This window comes from Columba livia, chromosome 3 (genome assembly GCF_036013475.1).
Source record: "Columba livia isolate bColLiv1 breed racing homer chromosome 3, bColLiv1.pat.W.v2, whole genome shotgun sequence".
In the NCBI taxonomy this organism is placed as follows: Eukaryota; Metazoa; Chordata; class Aves; order Columbiformes; family Columbidae; genus Columba; species Columba livia.
The window spans coordinates 115,578,947-115,584,981 of NC_088604.1; positions in this window are offsets into that span (position 1 = coordinate 115,578,947).

Below are 6,035 nucleotides of genomic sequence, written 5' to 3' on the forward strand. Positions count from 1 at the left end.
CGGAAAATTGGACAGCTGAGAACAAAAGCAAAAGGTGTGAACAGAAACAGAAGTCAAATGAAGGAACCAGCCAGCTCAGTGCATGGTCTGTGACAGGAGATCCTCCTGGTGCACTTATAATATTGCATCTTGTCAGTGGGGACGTGGATAAGTTCATAATTGTTTTAACTTTGAGAAATACATCTTGGGCAGGACAAATTGTTGTAGGTACTCACTTTGTAAAAGCACCTTTTTGTAGTTGTCGGAGCAGGGAGTTTCATTCTGTGTTGGTGCGCTTACAAATTCTGTTTTAATACCAGCTCCACAGACAGTCTCCTTTAACTTTAATAATTTGTATGGAAAAGCAAATTGGGTGAGGGATGAAAGCAACAAACTGTACTGTCTCTTGAATCCTCTAACCCTGCTAAGTTCTACCAAATACTTGTGTTGTGATGCATTTGATGTGTTTCCACGGGACTGTTCCTTGTGTGTGCGCGCTCGCAGTGGCCATTGCCTGCTGGGTTTGATTTCCTGGCAGTGGAATTATCAGTGCTCTTCTTTTTGGCTTGATGCTTTTATAACTTTACTGGAAAACAATGGGTGGCACCAGCGAATGTCCGTTCCTCCGGATCGCCCAGATACGCAGAATGACTCGCTGGTACAAAACTCTCCAACAGGACTTCTGTACTTCTGCAACACATCCCTCCTTTGCAGTAACTTTGCTGGAGGACTAATTTGAAAACAACAACAAATTATAAAATCAAACACTCACAAGTAGTGATGATTTCTTATTAAATTAGAAGGTATGAGTTACATTGTGTTTTTTCCTCCAGTGTACATGTGCTGGCTACATTCTCTTGCGGGTGGGAAGCTCAGCCTGCACTTGGAAGTCATAGCAACACAAAATGCACAAAACTATGAAGGCAGACTTGACAATGATTACAGCTGTTGCTTGAAAAAAGTATTTTGCTGTGTGGTAATGCATATTTGTTATCATGAAAATGCTTGCTGTGTGATAATTTTATCTAATCAGATGTTCTTATTTGTTGTTGGTTTTGTTCTCGAGTTGCTGAGTCCTGAAGGGGCATCTTGGTTGGGAAGAACTGCCGGATCTGTCCCAGCAGGCATCTTAGGTGAGAAATTTTTGGTCTGTTTATAAAACCATTAGGTCTAAATCCACTTCTCTCCATCCCCACTTTTTTGTTAAATCAAGTTATTGATAATTAATTGCTTATAGCTCATAGCCCATCATCTGATCTCCGTAATTCCAGAACAATGTTAACAAAATACAAAGTGATTTCTTTCTGTGCTTTCACCACCAGCATATCTTGGAAGTCTAGTAAGAAGCGGTCACGTCTCATCTAGAATTCCTTGCAGTTCATTCCCCTTGGTGTAAACACAACAAAGGATGTTTTTGACCATCTCATCCTTTGAAACAGGAAAACAGGATCTAGAAGTTCTAACCTCTGAACTTCAAAATATGATTTTTATTTTTCTCTTTCACTAAATGTCCTGTATCCAGCAAAAGTGACAGCAATTAAGTAAAATAACACATTTAAAAAATGACTATTAAAAGTAAGATGGAACTAATTTTTCTAGTGACTTATGGAGGTCTGGGATGAAGTAGTTTGTCTCCAAGTTGGCAGCCATCAGAGCTCATGCTAGAGTGTAAGCCAGGCGTTTAACGATCTAATATTACAAGTGGAAATCACAAGAGGGTTTGATTTATTTAAAAACCGAGAAAGATCAGACAAGCAGTGATGAAGAGCCATGTATGTTTTCAATTATTCCTTCTTTCTAAATGTTAAATGTATTATTTCCAATTAATAACAAGCTGGCTTTTTCTTCTTTTCACATTTCAGTAGTGTCCAAAAGCAAGAGCAAGTTGTGCTGTCACATACTTTTTTAGCAAACAAAACAACCAAGCTACATACTGTGTCTTTTTTAATAAAGTCTTAGAAACTTCTGTTATATATGGTACAGATTTAAAACTACTGAAGTAATTAGGTTGTTTTGCACTTGTCTTAAAGCATGAGTTAAATACTTCAACCTCAGTTTTGTAGCTATAAGAGCAACAAAAACAGTAGTTCTGATGGCACAGTAATTTTCATTATTTTGTAGAATACTTCAAAAAACTGCCACCCTCCTAATATAAAAATGTACCTTTCCATGTTCATGACTATGTTCCTATATTGTCTTGGGGGAGTGGGTTTTGTGCTTGGCATACAGTGTTACGAATGGCAATATTTGTGCTCAGCTTCTGGATCCAATCTAAATTAATGTCACTTAAGGTCATTATTACTTTATATCCTTCTCATCACCAGCAGATGAGTAATCCCTGCTCAGCGCTGTTCCAGCTCTGGATCTGAGCCAGGTGGGACCTTGCTCCCATCCCCTTCTCAAAGAGACACCCAACCCAAAGGCCGTTCGCCACGTTTTCATGGGCAAACGCTCTTGGCCTGCGTCCCATGTGCTCCCTGGCACCGTGCAAATCTCTCGGCTTTGCACAGAAATCCTGCCCTATGCACTTAAACCTTTTTCTATTTCTGTGACAAGGAAGGAAGGAAAGGACTACTGAGGCTGGTAAGGTTTGTATTGACTTGCAACACCCTGAGTTTGATTGGCATTTTAAGTCTGAACTACAACAGAAACAACCTGTGTCAGCCTGCAACGTGTGTGGCTGAACCACCGCTCAGATGAGTTGGCAGTTTGTCCGTGGAAAATATAAGTCTGAGCAGAAGTGGTTACCGAAAGGACTAAGAATAGCAAAGTGACTGTCTCGGGATGGCTGAGATTTCTACAGGTGATTAAGAGTTAAAATCACCCTTGTGCAGTGCAAAGCCCCCTAAGCACAAGCTGCTTCCCCTCCTCCTTCCCCTGGCTGCTTTTTCCTTTAGGTCAATGCCCAAAGAGGGGAGTGGGTGCGTGAGCTGCCCCGAGAGCGGATGCCTTGGGCTTGAGTGGGATTTTGGGGCAGCCTGGGGCAGTCGCTTCTTTTCCTTGAAGAGTTCTGCAAAAGTAGCGCCTGAGCAGCACCACTGAGGAGGGAGCCCGAGAGGATGCACAGTGCTGAACGATGAGTTGTTCTGAAGGGCGTCCTGACAGCCGGAGGTGGGAAAGAAGGTCAGGAATTCCCAGACTAACTGCATTTTTTTTCGCGTGTTTCTCATTTGGCGAATTTTAAAGCTCTGTATGAGGAAACTAAATACAAATGCCTAGGAACCAAAACCACGTTGGACAGAAAATCAATCAGCTCTGGCATCTGTTTCAGTTATATCAATGGATGCTTTTCTTTGAGCTGTGCTCTGACAGGAAAACGTCATGAAGGGAAGCAGTCTTCATTGTTCTCTATTTTGGTGTTCAAGTGCTCCACTTTGCAAAATAACTGTTTTGTTAGCAGCGGGTTAATTTTAATTGATTATAATTACATAAACCCCACAACCCTGTAGCTCCGTGGAAGCCCAATCTGCCTCACGTGTGGATCGTCACCAGACTGACTGTGTCATTGCATGTGCTACCAGCTGGCAGTGACCAGCAGGGTGCTGGGTACAGCCTGTGTGGAGCCCACCCAGCCCAAGGGATGCTGCACAAGGCGATGGCTGTAAATCCATCCATTATATATATTGATATCAAACCAGGTGTAGCAGACCAATGACACTTAAAATGAACACAAATCTACCACTAAAGTTAGCTTGGTAGAAGTTGCTTTGGTAAGCGAAGATGCATTTGTCACAGAAATGACTGCCTTTGCTTTATGTCAAATTTTTGGAAAGGCTAAAGGTACAATATACAGAAGACGGGTAACAGTAATGAACTTAAATTTATGTATTAAGAGATGTAGTTTAAAAGCGCAAATTCTGTTCTAAAGTAAACCTGCATCGATTTTTGTACAGATCTCAACCCCTCCAAAATGTGAATTTGCTGACAGAGCACGAGCTACTCCGAGAGATGAGAATGGGTGTTTTTTCTTCCTCGTTTTGCATCCTGAACATCAGAACTTCCCCAATGAAAGAATGTTTCTGCCAATTATTCTTAAAGCTTCATAGTGCATTTAGGTGTCCTAAACTCTCTTTGTTGCAATTGGATCAGTATCACAGAGTTTGAAGAGGAGGATGTTGTGAAGACTGCCCAACCGAAATTGTATCACACCTCGGGTGCAATAAAACAACTTTGGTTTGGACTAAATCATTACCCACGGATTGCTGCAGAAAGCAACCATGCAGGTCAAAACCCATAAAAATAATGAGATGATAAAACCTGCGGAGAAAATCTAGTCCAGGATTTACTTAGTCACCGACTTGGCTTGTTTTGCCAAAATATGTACTTTCAAATTGTCACATTTAAATCTGCACCGTGCTTTGTGTGGGCTTGAAGACAAATGATCTCCGAGTTGCAAAACCACTGTTCTGTGAGCCCTGGCTTCCTGATTTCCCATAGCGGTTGGTGGGGAGACAACTATCCTGCTACAACGGCCAGGACGTACCCACGACACACAGAACTCGCTTTCCATCTTCAAGGAATAAAGACAAAAACCTTGCAGGGATTTACTACTGGTGATTACTTTGGCAACAGCTGGTAAATGCATATTTGAAGTTTCATTTCTCAAAAGTCCTGTGTCTTATGATTCGGCCCCCATCGAGTTACAACTGTGAAAGCTGGCTGAGAGAAGGCTACAATCACACTGAATTAGAGTTTTTTGAGGTGCGATGGAACAAGCATTGGAAATAACTGTGTGTGGGTGTTGAGCGGGCGGGAGTACATGGAATGCAATTTAGACAGGTCCAGGATGCTGGAGTATTTTCCTCATGTAAAGCAGCTCATTATCTGGAAAAAACATTATTTTATTGGCTGGAAGTCAAAGAAGGGGCCTCTTCGTGTGCAGAGGAAACAACAAGCATGCCTGGAAATGACTGCAGGCTTATTTATGCTACCTACAAAGATCAGCCAGCCTTTCAGGGAGATTAATAATGGGGTATCTGAGTGGATTGATTCCAGCCTTTACAATGGCTTTCAGACCCTATTCTCCTTTTGCATGTAGTCATTCCGATAACAATTTCTGTTTGTATTTGTTGGTGCATTCAGCTTCTTTTTCTGTTGGCTGTAGAAATGAGTTGCTAAGTTCTGAAATGCAAGTGGGATGGTTGATATAGGGCTGTATTTTTTTTTCACTATATGGCCACTTCCCAGACAAATTCTTTGTTAAAGCATTAAAGCATCAAATTGACTGTTAAAGGTTGTCCTCTTATCTAGGTCAAAAGAGATAGGAGAGGGATGTAATGCCTTTTCCCAGCTCCTCTGTCCTTTAACAGGTACCCAAAAGCACTGAAACCTCCCAAACCGAAGGTTCAGCTATTTGCTGCCTGAAATTTTGTGTGATCAGGATCTCTTTATCCAAAGCACCTCTTGTGTCGCCACGCAAAGTAGCTGAAGAAGTATCAGAATGGAGATGTGAGGTGTGATGAAAAGCCTGCCTTCCCTGTCTCCAATTATTAAATTAAGTCATTCTGCTCCATTGCACCTGAGGGCCACAGCTTTGCACTTCCATCTCCAAATTCTAGTCTGCCTTCAAGTGAAGTAGCCAAATTACTTTGCTATATGTTTCTTAACAAAGTTATGTCATGTTACAAATAAAACTGAGCAGTGCTGAATGGTTTATAACTAGTGGAGGTTTCAAATAGTTTATTCCTTTTCATTGCACTTTGTCCACATCATTGTAACAAACTAATCCAATCCCTGAATATGTGTTGTCACATACATGAGCCTGACTGGACGGAAACCTCATAGATGCAAACTGTGTTGCCGAGACTTATGCAAAGAAGCACCATAATTTGTCTGTGCAAGGAATTTCCGCAGTTAAGGAACTATAGGATGTGTGTAGGGCATCCACCCTAACCCTGCTTCACAGGAGTTTATACTCCTGAGTCTGAAACAGGAGTTGTGAGGTGACAGAGAGGTTGGATTTCGCCTTGTTTCCCTGAGCTGAGGCAAACGATTTTGCTTGCTGTGGTGTTAAGTGACTCACCGAGTTTAATAGCAAACGCGTATCCCTTGTGCAC